We start from the raw sequence: 20,004 nt of genomic DNA, 5'->3' as shown, positions 1-20,004 counted from the left end.
CCATTAATTAATTTTTCGATCTTAAATATGATCAACCTATCTCTAATAATCGGCTATGTACCACAGGCCTTCAAGCTGGCTGTAGTTAAACCTTTACTCAAAAAGCCACCTTGAACCAGCAGTCTTAGCTAATTATAGGCCAATCTCCAACCTTCCTTTCATATCAAAAATCCTTGAAAGAGTAGTTGTCAAACAGCTAACAGATCATCTGCAGAGGAATGGTTTATTTGAAGAGTTTCAGTCAGGTTTCAGAGTTCATCACAGCACAGAAACAGCTTTAGTGAAGGTTACAAATGATCTTCTTATGGCCTCTGACAGTGGACTCATCTCTGGGCTTGTCCTGCTAGACCTTAGTGCAGCATTCGATACTGTTGACCATAATATCCTATTAGAGCGATTAGAAAATGCTGTAGGTATTACAGGTACTGCACTGCAGTGGTTTGTATCATATCTATCTAATAGACTCCAATTTGTGCATGTAAATAGAGAGTCCTCTTCACACACTGAGGTTAATTATGGAGTTCCACAGGGTTCAGTGCTAGGACCAATTCTGTTTACATTATACATGCTTCCCCTAGGCAGCATCATTAGAAGACATAGCATACATTTTCACTGCTATGCAGATGACACCCAGTTCTATCTGTCCATGAAGCCAGATAACACACACCAATTAGTTAAACTGCAGGAATGTCTTAAAGACATAAAGACCTGGATGGCCGCTAACTTTCTGCTTCTTAATTCAGATAAAACTGAGGTTATTGTACTCGGCGCTGAAAAGCTTAGAAATATTGTATCTAACCAGATTCTTACTCTGGATGGCACTACCTTGGCCTCCAGTAACACTGTGAGGAACCTTGAAGTCATTTTTGACCAGGACATGTCCTTCAACGCATATATTAAACAAATATGTAAGACTGCGTTCTTCCATTTGCGGAACATCTCTAAAATTAGAAATATCCTGTCTTAGAGTGACGCTGAAAAACTAGTTCATGCATTTATTACTTCCAGGCTGGACTACTGCAATTCATTATTATCAGGATGTCCAAAAAACTCACAGAAAAGCCTTCAGCTAATCCAAAATGCTCCAGCAAGAGTACTGACAGGGACTAGAAAGAGAGAGCATATTTCTCCTGTTTTGGCTTCCCTTCATTGGCTTCCTGTTAAATCCAGAATTGAATTCAAAATCCTGCTCCTCACATACAAGGTCTTAAATAATCAGGCCCCATCTTATCTTAATGACCTTGTAGTACCATATCACCCTATTAGAGCACTTCGCTCTCGCTCTGCAGGCCTACTTGTTGCTCCTAGAGTATTTAAAAGTAGAATGGGGGGGAGAGCCTTCAATTTTCAGGCCCCTCTTCTGTGGAACCAGCTTCCAGTTTGGATTCGGGAGACAGACACTATCACTACTTTTAAGATTAGGCTTAAAACTTTCATTTTTGCTAAAGCGTATAGTTAGGGCTGGACCAGGTGACCCTGAATCCTCACTTAGTTATGCTGCAATAGATGTAGGCTGCCGGGGGATTCCCATGATGCATTGAGTTTTTCCTTTCCAGTCACCTTTCTCACTCACTATGTATTAATAGACTTCTCTACATTGAATCATATCTGTTATTAACCTCTGTCTCTCTTCCACAGCATGTCTTTTATCCTGTCTTCCTTCTCTCTCCCCAACCGGTCGCAGCAGATGGCCCCGCCCCTCCCTGAGCCTGGTTCTGCTGAAGGTTTCTTCCTGTTAAAAGGGAGTTTTTCCTTCCCACTGTCGCCAAAGTGCTTGCTCATAGGGGGTCATATGATTGTTGGGTTTTTCTCTGTATCTATGAAGCGCCTTGAGGCGACTTTTGTTGTGATTTGGCGCTATTTAAATAAAATTGAATTGAATTGAAATTGAAATCTATCATGTTTGATATGATGATGAGGTTTTTAAAATCTTATTTATGCACTTATTTAATGCACTGAGCAAGTTCATGCCATAAGAGCTAAATGGCCAACAAAGAAAATCCTGAATGCCTAATACAGGACAGGCCAAAATTGTCACGTGTTGACAATATGTGATTAGAAAATGAATTAAGAAAAATTGAAAGTGCTGTCACATTGGGGAATCAATCCCGGCCCTCCAGCTCCCGAACCGGAAATACTAAACTCTTAAACATCCCAGGGAGGTGAGGCAATGTCCAGGGCAGGCACACACACCGTCCTCTTCTACTCAGTCTGCGACTCACTCAGATAGTCCAATCCAGAAAGCTCCTGCTCACTCACACACATTCACAGGTTGTGTTAGAGTACAATTGAGACAGTTTCATGATTGAAGTAGCAACAGGAGAGAAAGGGGAGAGAATGAGAGAAGAAGAGGCAGCTGACAGCGTAAAGACACAGAATAACTCCAGCTTTGTGTCTTTCCCCTCCCATTCTAGCTGAAATACAGGACAAATCACGTTCCTTTTCACCATTCCGAGTGATATGCTGCCTATCCAGGAACCTGAACACCAAATGGACACAAGACCATCTACATGAAGTGAAGTGGAGAAGATAGTGAAGCAGGCAAGAGCAGCATCGGCCCCAGGACCTAATGGCATCTCATATAGGCTCTATAAAAACACCCCACGAGTCTTCAAATACCTGTGGAAGCTGATGAAGGTAGCGTGGTAGAAAGGAGTGATTCCAAAGGCTTGGCGAAGAGCAGGAGGTATTCTGATCACTAAGGAGAAGAACTCCTCATCCATCAGCCAGTTTCGCCAGATCAGCCTGCTGAACGTAGAGGGAAAGATCTTCTTCAGTGTCTTGGCCCAAAGACTATCTACTTTCCTGCAAAGAAACAACTATATTGACACATCAGTGCAGAAGGCCAGCATCCGGGGCTTCTCGGGATGTCTGGAGCATGCAAGCGTCATCTGGCACCAGATTCAAACTGCCAAGAAAGAACGAAGAGACCTTCACGTGGTCTTTTTAGACCTTGCCAACGCCTTTGGGTCAGTCCTGCACAAGATCATGTGGATGGCCTTCAACTATTTCAGCGTACCAAACCACATCACAGGACTTGTCAAGACCTACTTTCAGGATTTACAATTTTGTGTATATATATATATATATATATATATATATATACAAAGACATATATAGATAAAATATACAAAGGGGATAAATAGAATAAATAGGAATAAAAATACAAGTGAATTGCACATTTCAAGTATAGAGTCTATTGCACCGCTGACTATTAACAAAAAGTATTGCACAAAAGGTAATTGCACAGTGAAATGAAGAGGCACTACGCTTAGTTGTTCCCCCCTCCTTTGTCCTCCTGTTTCCCCTCCCTCTCCCCTCCAGAGAGGAGTTAAACAGTCTGATGGCGTGTGGGACAAAGGAGTTTTTAAGTCTGTTGGTTCTTGTCTTTGGGAGAAGCAACCTGTCACTGAACAGACTCTTCTGGTTGTTTATGGCTGTGTGCAGAGGATGCCCAGCATTGTCCATAATGTCCAGCAGTTTCTTTAGTGTCCTTCTCTCTGCCACTGTCACCAGAGTGTCCAGCTTCATGCCGACCACAGAGCCAGCCTTCCTGATCAGTTTTTCCAGCCTGGATGAGTCCTTCTTTGCTGTGCTGCTCCCCCAGCACACCACAGCATAGAAAAGTACTCCAGCAACCACCGACTGGTAAAACATCCAACAGGAGCTTCCTGCAGATGTTAAAAGACCTCAGCCTCCTGAGGAAGTACAGTCGGCTTTGGGCTTTTTTGTACAGGTGCTCTGTGTTGCATGACCAGTCCAGTTTGTTGTCCACCCACAGCCCGAGGTACTTGTACTTGTTAACCACCTCCACCTCCTCCCCCTCTATCTGAACCGGCAGTGGACGATGAGGATGACATCACCATCATTATGACAACAAAACCGTGTACTAGTTGATTGTTACAAAAGCTCCAGAAAAACATAGAATGGGCAAGAATGGAGTTTAAGCCAAGTAAATCTCGCAGCATCTCCATCATAAAAGGAAAACTGACAGCTGAGCAACTCTATATGTCTTCTGCCTTCTGCTTCATTTTAAAATTAACAGTTAAAAAAGTCTGACACTTATGAAGATCAGAGATTGAAGACAAGAAAATGCGTGCACGCTCCTCCTTGGCAAAGCTCAAACCACCGCTACTAGCGCTGAGTTAGCCGACACAGTGCACCACCCAGCTGCTGTGTCCCAAGATCCCGCCAAATGTCAACACAGGCTCTCAACTTGCGTCGCTAGTGTTTCTGCCACGGACGAGAACTCCTGGTTTCAGCTAGGGGCCAAACCCAAGGTTCTGGTCAGTTCCACTCCACTCCAACCAGCGCCATGGACCGTGGTTGAGATGCGCGCTGGCTGCAGAGGGGCCAGGAGGATCCGTCTCTCGCACCCTCACCCCTCCGGCACGGTAGTACTGGAGAATAAATTCAATGTCCTGGATCCTGTGGACTTTTCTCCTCTGGCCGCTAGCCCTCGCCATCCCGCTGTGTCGCTGAGGTCTGTGCCATCTCCACCACTATGCCCCCAGAGCCGTAGTGGTGGGAGATGGCGGGCAGCCCGACGCTGTGGTGCAAACTCACCGCGGAGAGCTGTGCTTTACCCCGGCTCCTCGGAGAAGAGGACCCACAGTGCGGCTACACAGTGCGGCTACCTGGGAGTCACTCACGCGGTCCGGCTGGCGCATCTCCATCTGAACACCCCCGGTGCCGGGGCACGGGCGTCTCAGATGGCCAGCAGCCCCCGGTGGCACCTCCTCTCTCCACGCTGGTCCTCTGGGATTCCATCGTCAGGAACGTGCGGATGAGGGGGGCGCTCATGCTGTCGTTCCCGGGAGCCACCGTTGTCGACATAGTGGATAGAATTCCCAACATTCTGGCATCCCACCCACAGGCCATTCAGCTCATCATCCACATCGGCACCAATGACATCCCCAAACAGCAATCTGAGCTGCTGAAGCTGGACTTCCTCCAACTCTTCAGCCTCCTTGGTCAGTTGCAGGTGAGTGCTTTTATCTCCGGGCCCACCCCCACCTGTGGCAGAGGGATAGGCTGTTTCAGCCGGCTGCTCAGCCTTAACACCTGGCTTTCCTCCGCCTGTGTCTCCCATGGCGTGGGTTTTATTAACAATTTTGATGCCTTCTGGGAGAGGAGGCATCTTTTTGGAGCAGACGGGCTTCACCTCAACGCCTGGGGACGCCGTTTGCTGTCCGCCAATTTGGCATTTGGCGTACAGCACTCCCGCACACCGCCCTGTCACTACCCCAACTCGACATTACCTGCTGATCTGTCCGGCACTGACTGATGTCCCCCTGGTCCCAGCTCCTATATTTGTTCCACTTTTAACAGTAATACACGAAACTCTGGACTCGGACCTCTCTCTCCCACAGTCAACACAATACCCGTCATAATCACAAACAGAGAGCAACAGAATTATCATAAATCCAGTAACTTCAAAAACATTAACCTTCGGCCTCTTCAAAAATGTCAACATCCATTGAACTCTATTGTCAAAAATCCAGTCTCGATCAGTATGGCACTTTTAAATGTCCGCTCTCTGTTGAACAAGTCTTTTATTATTAATTATTTAATTTTAGATAATAAACTTGACTGTTTATTTTTAACTGAAACATGGCTGGGTTCGGATGCACCAGTTGTTCTCACTGAGGCCTCCCCACCAAATTTTAATTTCTCTTTTTCTATTAGAAGTGGTAAGAGAGGTGGTGGGACTGCATCTTTAGCCAACAACACACTCACCACCAAACACATTTTATTTGATCATTTTACCACTTTTGAATTCCATGCTATTGTTTTTAGCAGCCCTCCAGTTTCATCTGTCACAATTTATAGACCACCTAAAGACAGTGCTGCTTTTATCAAGGAATTCTCAGAATCTTTAACAAAAATACACTCAAAATATAATATGATAATTTTAACCGGTAATTTTAACCGGTGATTTTAACCTGCACATAGATAATCCTTCTGACCCTGCATCAAAAGAATTCTTAAACATTCTTCACTGTTTGGATTTTACCCAGCACGTCACGCAGCCGACTCACAACAAAGGACACACTCTGGACCTGGTCATCACCCATGGGCTGTCCGCCAGTGTGTCCTCTGTTGTTGACTTGGCTGTCTCTGACCACTACTGTGTGTTTTTTAACATCACCGGTTTTATTCAGCGGGAGACCTCAGTGCGAACTGTGAGGAGGCACTATCTAACCTCTGAAATGGCTGCAAATTTTACCAGGGTTTTAGACGAATGCCCCCCTGTGATTTTACCTGCACCCTGTGATTTTATTTTTAATCATTTTATCAGCAAACTGAAGAAAAGCCTTGACTCCGTTGCTCCACTCACCACCAAAAAGATTAACGTAAAACATGTATCACCCTGGAGAAATGAAGAAGTCCAAAAACTCAAAAGAAATTGCAGGGCAGCAGAAAGGAGATGGAGGAAAAAATAAAAATGTAATTAACCATCAAATACTTTGTGAGCAACTTAAAATGTACAATAATACATTAAGGAATTCAAGAAATTCATACTTCGCCAAAATAATCAGCAATAACAAAAATAATCCCAAGGTCCTCTTTTCTACCATAGATCATTTATTTAACCCTGATTTTAACAGCTCCCAAAGAACCCCCACAGACTCACTCTGTAAGCAGTTTGCAGACCACTTCAGGGGAATAATCAGTGCCATCAGATCTGATATTTTATCTTCTCGCGATATATGTCTTGGCCATCACATCTGTATGCGTCCAAAGCATGAAAGTCTACCTCATCCCCAGGCTTGAATATCAACAGATCATCAGTCTCTCTGATGTGGTACGATTGAAGGTGTCTTATAAACTCCAGTGTTGTGAAAAGTCTTCCAACAAGAAATCATTTTGCCCTGATATACACAATCAGGACTATTTTCACAAACAGTGGAATTTGCTCTGCATGCACAAGTTCCAAAATGAAGAAATCTCCAAGTAGTGGTAAGGCCATGTTCACCACTAGATGGTGACAACCTGGCACAGGTATTTTCTATACACACTAAATTTCACACTGAAAAGCCTTGGTGGGATTTTTTGTTTGCATAGAAAGTCAAGGAAAAAATGTCTTGAGGTTTTCCAGTGTTTTCAAAATTGTGTTTTTCAGATACACATCAAAACTTCACACAGACAAACACACACAAAAAAACAACAAAATATGTCAAATTACATAAGATGAGATAACCTTTATTAATCCCACACGTGGGAAATTTGTTTTGTTACAGCGGTGGACAGTGCAAAGTTACATGGAGAATTAGAAAAAAGAAAAACATCTCATTTGTAAAAAAATAAACCAAAACCATCCTTCAGCTCCTTTCAATCACATCTCTGAGTCTCTGTGAGCAGACGCAGCTCGTGCTCGTCTTCAGGGTGCAGCTTGACGTGCTAATAAAAGAAAACATGTTTGCAACTCAATTTTAAAACACTGTGTGGGTTTCTCTGGTTCATTTGTGCAACTGTTTCTTGGTAAATTATACAAGAACAGGAAACATAAAAATGGCTGTTGTCATCCAACATGCCCATAAAAGGCTTCATGATATACTGCTGCTGTTCACCTGCTTGTCTTACTCTGCTGGACTTTTCAGAAGTCGACTGTTTCACATATAAAGTGCTGTTTCTTATTATTTTAATGCGCTGATTCCAAACCCGACAATTAAAATATCTGATTAGCTGCTGTCTCCAAGACATTTATTTGTTGTTTAGATGAGTTTTTCATATGTGTTTGGTAATATCTGACCTTTCTTCATTATGAAACAATAATCAGAGAAAGGTCAACACAGATTAGTCTTAATATGAAACATTAGAAAGCACAGCAGGGTTATTGCAGCCCCGCCCTCACATTGTGAGCAATGCTGTGACGTTTCTCAGTTACAATAATGTGACATAACTTCTGCCAAGCAGCTTCTGTGTTTGGTAGCATTGGTGTCACTGTGTCTGTAAACACGATAACTGGAAACAGGCATGTAGAGTGGCCCAGTGTTAACAATCCATTCAGAGGTTAACTGGCGTCCACTGAGGTCATCAAAGTCCGTCCACCTTCTTCCACTTATCAGGGTCGTGGGGGGCTGGAGCCTATCACAGCTGTCATAGGGCGAGAGGCGGGGTCAACCCTGGACAGGTCGCCAGCCCGTGGCAGGGCTAACACACAGACAACCATTCACATCGTCTTTAGACTGTGGGAGGAAGCTGGAGAGAACATGCAGACTCCACACAAAGATCCCGGCCTGATGGGGTTAGGGTCGATTTTTTCACCCGTGTCGCTTGAGGTCATGGCATGTTATTGACTTTCTATGGTTGCTTCTAAGCCAAGATGACTCGAGCCTGGCACTGATAAGGCCAAGTTCATGGCTTCAGTCCCCAACCTGGCAATTCGAGCCTCGTTTGAGAACTCGTAGAGTCTCTGTTGAAGGACATGAAATTGACAACAGCGTAGCAATTTTGGATGACATAAAGGATCCGAGGTCGGCCTGCTGCGAACAAACTGGGATCGCATGCCTGTTCCTCAAGTACTCACAACCAACCACGAAGGGACTCGAACCCTCAATCTTCTGATCCGAAGTCAGATGCCTTATCTGTTGGCCACGTGGTTTGGCAGAAGTTCCCACTTTTCATGAACGTTCGTTTGAGTCTGTTTGAGCCAACTGCTGGTGTTGGGTTGGTCACGTGGCTGGTGGATATTGCTTGATTGTTGCTTGAAATAATTGATTGTTGCTTGAAATAAGTGCATGCCACAGCATTTCTCCCATGTATCATGCTCTTAAAAACGTAGTCCTACCTGCCACATGCACAGTGGATCCACCCACTAAGCCAGAGTATCATCTGCCAATGGAGGTCATAAAGCTTACGTGGCCCGATCTCTCACTGATAAGGCCAAGTTCATGGCTTCCCTAACCTTGCCTTTTGAGCCTCGTTTGAGAACGCGTAGAGCACAGGTGTCGGACTCCGGGCCTCGAGGGCCGGTGTCCTGCAGGTTTTAAATGTGTCCTTGATCGAACACAGCTGATTTAAATGGCTAAATTACCTCCTCAACATGTCTTGAAGTTCTCCAGAGGCCTGGTAATGAACTGATCACTTGATTCAGGTGTGTTGACCCAGGGTGAGATCTAAAACCTGCAGGACACCGGCCCTCAAGACCTGGAGTTTGACATCCCTGGCGTAGAGTCTCTTTTGAAGGACACAGCCAGGGTCTGCAGCCTTAAAGGCTGCATTTCAAGACCGATTACGTCACAGCGACGCGATGAAGGATGTCCCAATTCAAAGGCTGCTCGAAATGCGGCCCTCAAATGCTTCCTTCATTTCCCTGAATTTTAAGGATGGGTCGCTGTAGCTTTTATGGCCCAACATATCCCAGACTTCATAGCGCGGCAGTGGTGTAGATAATTTTTCTGAAAAAAATGGAGCGGCCGAAGAATAAACTTTCAAAAGTAAGCAATGAATATTATGTCACTTATTTATGCGCAAATGTTTAATAATGAAGAACATCAAAACATTACTGTTGGCCACATGTCGGGAAAGCTATGTGACATTAGTGATGTTTGTACTAACTTGGTTTTAAAGCCTTTACTTCAAAATATACGCCGTTCAATAGTCGACCTTAATCTTACAAAGAATGTGATGATTTTATGGATAATTAAAGTCAGTCATATATCCACAAACACAACAAGCTGAAAGTCAGTGATGCTGCTCGGTTTGCAGTCCTGAATATCATGGCACAAGCAGGATTCACTGCACTGTTAATGTTAGCTATGTTAAATTGCTGCCTCTGTTCGGTGGTGTCGAGCCACACGGACTTTAACGTGTGTTTGAACGAGCTGACGGTTCACTCGTTACGCTGGAAGAAAGATGCTTTAATCACAGGAGTCACACATGTGTCCACTGTACCAGCTGGGAACTCTTCTTGTTTAGCACTCGTAATAACACAAACACTAAATCCTCCTTCTTTTGTGCTGTTTTGTAGCAGTGTAAACACCTGAGACTGTCACCTGTCTGTCTGTCCTGCACTCTCTCTCTGTTTCTTTCTCTCTGATTGTGTAATAAAAGTATGAACATGTATTTATAAATTACACTTGTGTTTGAATCCTGCAGCTTATCACACATTTGATTTCCATGTATGACAACTGCAAGTGTCCAGAGTGAGGACAGACTGAGGGACCCACTGCTGCACATCATCTGTGAGGCTTTGCACCCCTGATGATCCACCAGGACAAACTCAGTGTGTGAGGAAGAGGAGGAGGAAGAACCAGCATCAGCTGACAGACGGAGAGAATAGACAGACTGTTCCCTGTTTGTGAAGGACTGCTATAAAAGTTTAGCATAACTATTTGTCTGTCCTGAATCAGTCTTATTAGGTAATGTTCAAATAGTTTTATCATTCCAGTGTTTTCAGTGTGGGAGAAAGTACTCAGGGCCTTCAAGTTACACACTATGAAAGGCAGCAACAAGTTTAATATTCAGAAACCTAAAGTATGTGTCAGCAGCAGAATCGACCTAAAAATAAATGTTTGTTTCAGTTCTATGAAGCTGAGTATTTTGGATTAGTAGCACTGCTGTGTTTGTTGCATCATATTGCTGTAAATGTTTATATGCTTTATATATTCTGAGGTAAGTTGATCTATAGTGTTACATCATATTCTATAAGGATGATATGCATTTGTATACTTTCTGCCCAGTTTGACCCATTTAGCAGAAGTCAGCCAGTTTAAGGCTCTGATATTTATTCTGTATGACTTAAAGCAGTTACGACATGGTATGATTTTCTTACCCAATAAACAAATATTTAATATATCAGTCTCTTCATTTTATCAGAAACAGTTTTGACAGCTTGTACATTTTCTTTTTACACATACAGTGGGGCAAAAAAGTATTTAGTCAGCCACCGATTGTGCAAGTTCCCCCACTTAAAATGATGACAGAGGTCAGTAATTTGCACCAGAGGTACACTTCAACTGTGAGAGACAGAATGTGAAAAAAAAAATCCATGAATTCACATGGTAGGATTTGTAAAGAATTTATTCGTAAATCAGGGTGGAAAATAAGTATTTGGTCAATAACAAAAATACAACTCAATACTTTGTAACATAACCTTTGTTGGCAATAACAGAGGTCAAACATTTACTATAGGTCTTTACCAGGTTTGCACACACAGTAGCTGGTATTTTGGCCCATTCCTCCATGCAGATCTTCTCAAGAGCAGTGATGTTTTGGGGCTGTCGCCGAGCAACACGGACTTTCAACTCCCGCCACAGATTTTCTATGGGGTTGAGGTCTGGAGACTGGCTAGGCCACTCCAGGACTTTCAAATGCTTCTTACGGAGCCACTCCTTTGTTGCCCGGGCGGTGTGTTTTGGATCATTGTCATGTTGCTGTATTGTCATACAGCTCAGGGATGTGTAATGATGTTGATTTTTTCTGTTCTTGTTCCTTTTTACCAAGCCGGGTTTGTTTGTCCTTGTTTCCCTCTCCTGTTGAGTTCCTCCTGACGGAGTTCATAAGCCAGTCAAAGATCTGCACGTCACAATGGACTGAGATGTCAACTTCCTCCCACCAAAAAAAGAAAAAAGTAAAGTCGTCATGCAGCATGAGAACAAAAAGTCATACTACAGCTACTGCACCCCTGTAATTTATTAGATTATTTCAATCATGTGTTTCATAGGTGTTATATTCTGGTCTCATTCACGACAGACTCCAGAATATCTATTTCCTACCCAACGGGGTAGTAAGTTTTATTAACAAGTCATGCGACTCAGATTGGTCCTGTGCCATGTACAACAGCAACATACAGCCTAACAATCCTTACTTGTGTGTCACTCTAAAACGTCCGTGCAGCAACACAATCCATTGTGGAACAAACCATCTTGCAAACAATAATTCACATTATTACATCCCTTCTCTTTTTTTGTTTTTTTGGAAAAAACAGAAGTCCTTTTTTTGTTTTGATTTGTCCTTCTTCTTATTGAGGGAGAAAACAATATGAAACACTCAAAGAATACAAAAGCATTCCACTATTCAAACATGTACATTTCTGCAAGCTGTAGGGAACATCAATTTCCACAGAATACACAACTCTTCCCCTCAAACAATAAACAATAAATCTTCATTATGTAACATAGTCCTTGTACCGAAGTGGTGGAACCACTTTGCGGCCTGACCTTGTCCTGACACCCCCTGATACCTCATCAGTCTTGATCTGCTGCCCACGAGTTTCTGAAGGAGCTGTCACCGAGCTGCTCAGTGCCCCAGTGTCTGTAATTGAATTTTCTTGATCCATCACGCCTGCAAGTCTCAGGTGCCTCCGATTCCTCCTCAGGACACTTCCAGAGTCCAACTGAACCTCATAGGACCTCGGGTCAACAGTCCCAATCACCACTCCCCTGCTCCAAGTGGAATGGCGGTCAAAAGGCTGAACTCTGACACTGTCCCCTACCTTCAAAGAGTCCATGTCTCGTGCTGATCGGTCATAGCACAATTTTTGGCGCTTCTGTTTCATCTCCAACTCCCGCAGGGCTGGAATGACTTTTGGCCTTAGCAGGCTCGTCCTGCTTGGCAAAAGCGTCTGTGTCCTCCTGCTGAGCAGCCTTTGAGCTGGGCTGGTCTCCAGGCCTTGTGATGGTGTGTTGCGATGGTCCAGAATCGCAAGATACGGGTCCTGCCCCGCCATTTTTGCCTTTAGCAGCAGCCTCTTTGCTGTCTTCACTGCTGATTCAGCCTTCCCATTACTCTGAGGGTAACCTGGTGAAGATGTTTTGTGCTGGAAATCCCACAGTTGACTAAATCTCAGAAAAAGAATACTGTGGTCCATTATCTGAAACAACAATTTCCGGGATCCCCTGTCTGGCAAAGTGAGCCTTCAACTTTCTAATCACTGTGGTGGACTTAGTGTCCGGGAGATAGTCAATTTCCCAGAAGTTTGAATAGTAGTCCACTGTGATAAGGTAGTCCTTGTTGTCAAACATAAACAGGTCTGAGCCCACCTTAGCCCATGGTCTAGTCGGGATCTCATGTGGGACCAAGGCCTCTTTCTGCTGTCTGTAGTCAACTGACCTGCAGATGTCACACTTAGTCACATAAGTCTTAACTTGTTCATTCATGCCTGGCCAATACACACACTCTCTGGCTCTCCTTAGACAACCTTCTACACCTAGGTGTGTCGAGTGTAGTCTAGCTATGATCTCCTGTCTCATGGTAGTCGGGACAACAACACGTTCACCTCTAAACACAAGTCCATCCTGACTACTCAGTTCATCCTGGAATGAGAAGAATGTTCTGATGTCACTGTAAGTGTCTCTTTTGTCAGTCGGCCAACCTCTGTGAATTGTATCTATGAGGATCTGTAGTGCTTTGTCCTCCTGTGTAGCAGTCCTTATGCTGTTTAGTCTGTCAGGTGAGATGGTTGCATGAGTGACCATGTTAATGCTTTCTATTTCCTCCTCTATGGAGCCCTGTGGTGAGCACTCTGGAAGATATGCCCTACTCAACGTGTCTGCTAATAACATGTCTTTGCCTGGCACATACACCACATCTATGTCATATTTCTGAATGCGCATAAGCATCCTTTGCAACCGTTTGGGTGCGCTCAAAAGCGGTTTTCTTACAATGGTCTCTAAGGGTTTGTGATCACTGTGTACTACCACTTTACGACCATATGTGTACTGATGAAACTTCTCCATACTGAAAACTACAGCCAAAAGCTCCTTTTCGATCTGGGCATAACCTTGCTCTGTACGTGTAAGTGCTCTACTCGCAAAAGCCATAGGCTTACCCGTCTGCATGAGTGCCACACCTAACCCTTTATCAGAAGCGTCATTGTACTGTCAGCTCTTCCTCTGGGCAGTAGTATTTCAGGACTGGAGCCTCTGCTATAGTCTCTTTGAGTCTCTGGAATGCGTCTTCCTGTCGAGTTGTTGTCGAGTTGTCGTCAGTTGTTTCAGTATGTCGCAGTGGTCAGACAGATAGGGGCCTCGGAGCACTTCTGCAAACTAAATGAGCTGTGCTGGAACTTACACCATCACGTAACACATAAAGGAAATCTCTTATTCATAAAAAGAAACAAATGTTTGCTTTGATTACTCCCTGAAAAACTGAATGTCACGGTCCTGGGTCGCTGGCTCAGTGTTTTCTGTTTTGTTTTATTAATCTTTGATTTCTTGATGTGTGATGTTAGTTCTTAGGTTTTGGTTCTGTGTCCCCGCTGTTCTGTGTTGGTACTGTGCCTCTACATAAATAGCATCATAATTTCCTATTTTGTCAGCACTTCCTAGCAGTATGTAACTACACAATAAATTTCAGGGTTTGCGTGTTGAGATATGAATGGAGGACCCAAGATGCAGGCACTGCTGATGTGAGTGAGCTTTATTTATGGAGAGTGACATACAAACAAAGGCGAGGGAGGCGAGAAACAAAACTAGGAAAACCTAAACTGGAAAAGCTGAGAACCAAATAAGAAACCTGGACACGAGGGAATGGAGTTAAAACACGAAGGATGACAAGCAGGAAAAACAGCATGGAGGAACACAGACGGACCAGTAACGCACACAAGAGGACGAATGCTATAAATTAGTGATGGCCCGCTTGAAGCTGACGCTCCGGCGCGTGTGTCAAAAACACCAACACACCGCTTCAGAAGCACTCTGTCGATGCTCGATTCGTTTGGCCACAGTCACGTGATCAGTGACGTCCAATTGTGAATTCCACTCTGCAGAGTGGGCAATCATAATGAAGCAGTTCAGTTTTTTTGTAGATTCAAGCTGCTCTTCATATTTTTGACCACCAGATGTCACCACAGAGGACTGTGTTAAAAAGCTTCCAGTAATGAATCGTTTTTCAACACAAGCTTCAGAAAGCTTTGTTTGGCCATCACTACTATAAATACACACAGAGGGAAACGAGGAAACTGCACACAGGAGGGGGACACAGCTGAGCCTAATGAATCTGACGAGACGGGTCATTCATGTACTGTACATGATGCGGGTAGATGCTGTACGTTTATGGGCTGCAGGAGAGACACAGATTTGTGCAGCTGAGGTTGTTTGGGGTGCCTGCATGTTCGCCTGCTGGGCCTGAGCGAGCCTCTCCACATCTGTGGCCCGGCGGTCTCTTCTCTTGCTGAGGATCTTAACATAGTTTGCTGGGACGAGCCGGTGGTCTCACCGTCCACGCTGGCCAGGAGCCAGCCACGCACACGGGGCTGTAGCTCTAAACACGAGGGAGATAGTTGTAAACATGGGGCACGCTCACACAAAAGAAGAGCCCTCATCTGTTATTTCTCAGATAAGGAAAACAAAAATAGAAGGTTTTGGGTCAAAGCACTCAGAATCAAATGTCCTGCAGCCAGTAAAAAGCTCATCACCTTTAGGAGCGAGGTTGAGCATCTCTCCAGCTTGCATAGAAAGCTCCTCCTGAGAAGCAGCTGTAAAGTCATATTCTCCTCTGGCCACCACGTGGTCGTCCTCCTCGCTCGCCCAGTTAGTGTCTAAACCAAGCAAGGAAACTGAATGAAAGACATTCATCATTTTAACTGGTCTTAACCAAAAACAAGTCCTTCTGCTTTTCCTTACACTTGTAAAGTAACTAATGGCATATGGAGCTATGGTACCCAATTTATTTGCCACTGAGTTACACAAAGGCACATATGATGTCATACAAGCAGACTCATCTTTACACGTGTACTGCAGCCCTGAACATTACCAGCTTCAGATTCTATTATCAAACTTTGCAACAGCAGCCTTAATTACTTTTAACTCAAAACAATTAGCACCTGCAGCCACTTTCCTGTGTTGAGTACACCTCTCAAAACAACTAAATGTACTCATATGAATATGTGAGTGCTTGTTGGTCCATCTCTTCAGCCTGCTGCACAAACCTGCTGGGGGGACGTCCTCAAGGTGAGGTGTGTGTCTGTATCCTCCCAGGCTGTAGCCGCCACCGTAGCTGTAGCTGTAAGGCCTGTAGCCACCACAGATGGAGCTCCCATAGGGGCTGTAAGAGGGGAGAAGGAGCTGTTGGATGGACAGTAGGACTGCTGGACCTTATGAGGGGGCACCAGGGCCACCATCCATTCTTAGATGCTAGGATAAGTTAGTTATTCCCGGTCGCCATGTAATAGTTACAATTGTGTAATTTCTTTTCTACTTAACAGCACTTGAAATGCTTTATTTTGCACATGTATATACACCTTTCTTGAGTCAATGTCTTTGTCACTGAAGTGCACTAGTTGATACTATACCTCACCTTATATGCGGTAATGGCTAACACTTTTATCTCCTGTGGGCTCCAAGTGGTAAAGGGGATTGTGTACCAGTTTTATGCATTACAATGCTGGAGTGGAATTATTGTTTAATTGCCATCCAGAGTGGGGGTAGTGTTGCGGGAATTGCCGTCTTGTGTGTGGCTGGGTGCAGTAAGGAGTGTATGTGATGTGTGTGTGAGCATGCGCATGAAGGAAACGCGGGGAGCGGAAGAGGAAAAAAAAGACATAGAGAGTGTGTCCTGGGTAGAGAGGGCGACCGGGAGCAGCGTTCTAACGGGCTACAGCCTATGCAGTGTGTTTTCGAAGTGTGCAGTACTGTTATTAAAACCTCATCTCTTCAGTACTCCCCGGTGTCCCGGCTGATTTCTGTCTGCCTCACTACTCCATAAAAGTGAAGGGAGTTCAGGACAAACTTCGGCCCTGGAGGAAGCATCTCCCCTCGCATCTCCCGACCACGGTCAGGGGACTGACGGCGAGGAATGGTTAACACTGGCGACCACGAAGGGACCCTCTCACGTTGTTAAAGGAGTGGTGAGCACTGAGAAAAACCGACAGGCTAAAGTGGCTAATGATTAACCGTAATTACAAGTGTATTGGCCCGTAGCTAAGCTAACTCGCGCTGGCCGCTGCTCGCCATTCTCGTGAAAACTACGGACTTGAGACCAATTACTCCAACCCATTCATATCGCTGACCAGTGTCTCCGATGGTGCCGCGAGCGTTAGGGAAGCTAACAGAGACAGAGCTGTGACTGAATACGAACATATGAACCCATTCCTGTGTGCTGAAAGTTGTGCTAACACACACACTAATGGAGAGGGTGTATTCGCGCCGCCCGATGGTCCTGCCCAGCCGCAGTTTTCCCGCATGAATCCCTTCCTTGATGCTGAATGCCGCAGCTACGGCCGTGAGAGAAACACAGGCACCAGCATGAACTACTATCCAGCTCCTACTCCCCAAATGAAAATCCACTATCCAGACTCTAGAATCTAGAGAGAGAGTCCCCACCCTACGTCCGGGCCAAAATGACAGCACCACACTGTGGAAGGAATTTCTGCACATGTTTGAGAGCTGCGCTGAAGCCAACTATTGGTCAGAAAAAACAATGACAGCTTAAATTCTGCCTAGTTGGAGCACCAGGGGCCATTATCCACAGAAATCCCCGCTGATCCAAATGGGATTACCGCCGCCTGGTGGACGAACTGGAAACTGCATATGGCCCTTCTTCTGACCATGCAGCTGCTGTTGCTGTAGAACTGAGGCAGCGAGTGCGTAAACCTGGTGAGGCCCTGCATGTTTTCAGAGATGACATTTATGGGAAAGTGGCTGTTGCATATGGTGATAGAGCAGAGATTGAACAAGTCTATAGCTGTTGAAGTTTTCACCAATGGGCTGGGTGATGCAGAAATAGTACAGAAGTTGCTAGAGAGGCACCCAGCCACACTTGCCTGTGCATACGAAATAGCCCACCGACACAAAACCACTAAAAGGGCTGCATCTTATGTAACCAGTGCCATGCAGCAAGGAGTCCGTAACGCAGCTTAACGCCGGCCCCGAGCTGCCGTTGTCAGAGAAAAAGACAAAGATGAGCCTGTTGCTGAGCATGCACCTGAAGCTAGCCCCTCACCGAATCATTTTGTCCCACATACACCCTCGACAACACCGAACAATCACAGAAACTTTAAAAGGAGTGGGGTTCGCTGCCATAACTGTCAAGGTTGGGGCCATGTCCAGAAGCAGTGCCCTTCCCCTCACAAAACCACCAAGGCCTTAACATTGAACAGTAGCCCTTGGGACAGCCCAAAACCCACCGTGCTCCACCTTAAGTGCCAAAGCCAAGAAATGAGTATCCCCATGCGCCTCTACGAAGTGGAGGCATGTGCTGTTTTGGACAGTGGGGCCTGGAGGAGCGTGCTGCCGCTGCCCTACTACAACTCCATCCACCCAGACGTGAGGCCACCACTACAGCCCTCAGTTGTTGAGACCTTGCTTGGTGTGGGACCTGGGGACGTGCCGGTGCTAGGTGAAGCCCAGATATCTGTCAATATCAACAATTGACAGGTGGATGTTGATTTCCTGGTGGCAGATATAGCAGAAAATGAGGTGCTGCTTGGGCATCCCTTTCTCACTCAAGCTGAAGCACGTCTTGATTTTGGCAAACGCCGCATTATCCTGTTCGGTGAAGAGGTGCTCTACTACCAAACCGAAGCCAGTACAAAGTCACACGCAGTGAGAATAGCTAGAACTGTGGTGGTGGAACCGGGGCAAGAGTATATGGTGAAAGGCAATGTCCATCCTGGTGCAGCAGCTCAAGGTGACATGATGCTTAGTCCCATGATGCTTCTGTTGAGAAGCAGAAAGTACTTATCGCCAGAGTCCTAGTCAACGTGCAGCCTTCCAAAGCTGTCCCACTTTGCCTTTTTAACCTCGGCAATAAAGCAGTAACAATTACAGAAGGATCCATTGCCGGGCTCCTCCAGCCAGCTGAGGCCGTGGAACCCTCCATGGTCTCTCCAGCTGCAGACTCACTGACCAGCCCTCCTGTGGTTCCGCTGCACCTGCAGGAGCTCTATGCCCAGAGCTCCACAGACCTCAATGACTATGAACAGCTCCAACTGAAACGCTTGCTTAGCACTTAGGGGGGGCGATCGTGGCTCAAGAGTTGGGAGTTCGCCTTGTAATTGGAAGGTTGCCGGTTCGAGCCCCTGCTTGGGCAGTCTCGGTCATTGTGTCCTTGGGCAAGACACTTCGCCTACTGGTGGTGGTCAGAGGGCCCGGTGGCGCCAGTGTCCGGCAGCCTCGCCTCTGTCAGTGCACCCCAGGGTGGCTGTGGCTACAATGTAGCTTGCCATCACCAGTGTGTGAATGGGTGGATGACTGGTTGTGTAAAGCGCTTTGGGGTCCTTAGGGACTAGTAAAGCGCTATACAAATACAGGCCATTTACCATTTCACTTATGGACATGTGTTTTCTACAGGGCCTGCTGACCTGGGCCGAACCAGCCTTGTGCAGCATGACATCATAACCCGTCCTGGTGACCCAGTCAAACAACATCCACGAAGAATGGCAGGGGAAAAGCAGCAAGATGCCGATCAGCAGATCTACGACGGCCTACAGAGCGGTCTCACCCAATGCAGCTGCAGCAGCTGGGCCCTCGCCCATCGTTATGGTGCGGAAGAAAGATGGGACATACCGTCTCTGCATTGACTACATGGCTCTCAACGACCGCACCATAACAGACGCCTACCCGCTGCCCCACAACCAGGATACGCTGGACACACTCTCAACTGCCAGATGGTTCAGCACATTAGACCTCGCATCAGGCTACTGGCAGGTTGAGCTGACGCCTAGAGCACGCAGGGCCGCCGCTTTCTGCACTAGGACAGGCCTCTTTGAGTGGAACGTCATGCCATTTGGACTATGCAATGCCCCGGCGACGTTCCAGCGGCTGATGGACCGCGTCCTGGCTGGCATGCAGTGGGAGACCTGCCTGGTCTGCTTGGACGACATCATCATGCTGGCTAAGGACGTGTCGGGGATGCTGCAACGGCTTGGCCAGGTATTTTATAGACTTCAACAAGCTAACTTGAAACTGAAACCTGCCAAATGCTGCCTCTTTCGCCGCGAAGTTGCTTATCTTGGCCATGTGGTATCCGAGTATGGTGTGGCTACCGACCCCAGCAAATTTCAAAAAGTTCAGATGTGGCCCACACCTCCGTCCATCCAGGAGGTCAGACGCTTCA

General features: G+C 45.8%; 2 long non-coding RNA genes across 3 annotated transcripts in view; both read right to left on the bottom strand.

Moving 5' to 3' along the window:
- Positions 1-20,004, bottom strand: part of LOC146490419 (uncharacterized) — a 185,047-nt gene that overhangs the window by 72,363 nt on the left and 92,680 nt on the right. The gene's annotated exons all lie outside the window — the stretch shown is intronic.
- On the bottom strand, positions 14,100-16,080 carry LOC146490420 (uncharacterized). 2 transcript variants are annotated; one of them, XR_014872759.1, is made up of 3 exons: positions 15,878-16,080; positions 15,365-15,487; positions 14,100-15,280 (listed from the first exon to the last, which is right to left on the bottom strand). It is a non-coding gene; the product is annotated as an uncharacterized LOC146490420 (long non-coding RNA). The 2 variants fall into 2 exon arrangements; XR_014872758.1 differs by having other exon boundaries at positions 14,100-15,210; positions 15,878-16,079.

Source organism: Neolamprologus multifasciatus, unplaced genomic scaffold (assembly GCF_963576455.1).
Source record: "Neolamprologus multifasciatus unplaced genomic scaffold, fNeoMul1.2 chr13_unloc_2, whole genome shotgun sequence".
NCBI lineage: Eukaryota > Metazoa > Chordata > Actinopteri > Cichliformes > Cichlidae > Neolamprologus > Neolamprologus multifasciatus.
The sequence above is the reverse complement of the archived record's forward strand: the minus strand, read 5'-3'. Positions and strand labels throughout refer to the sequence as shown.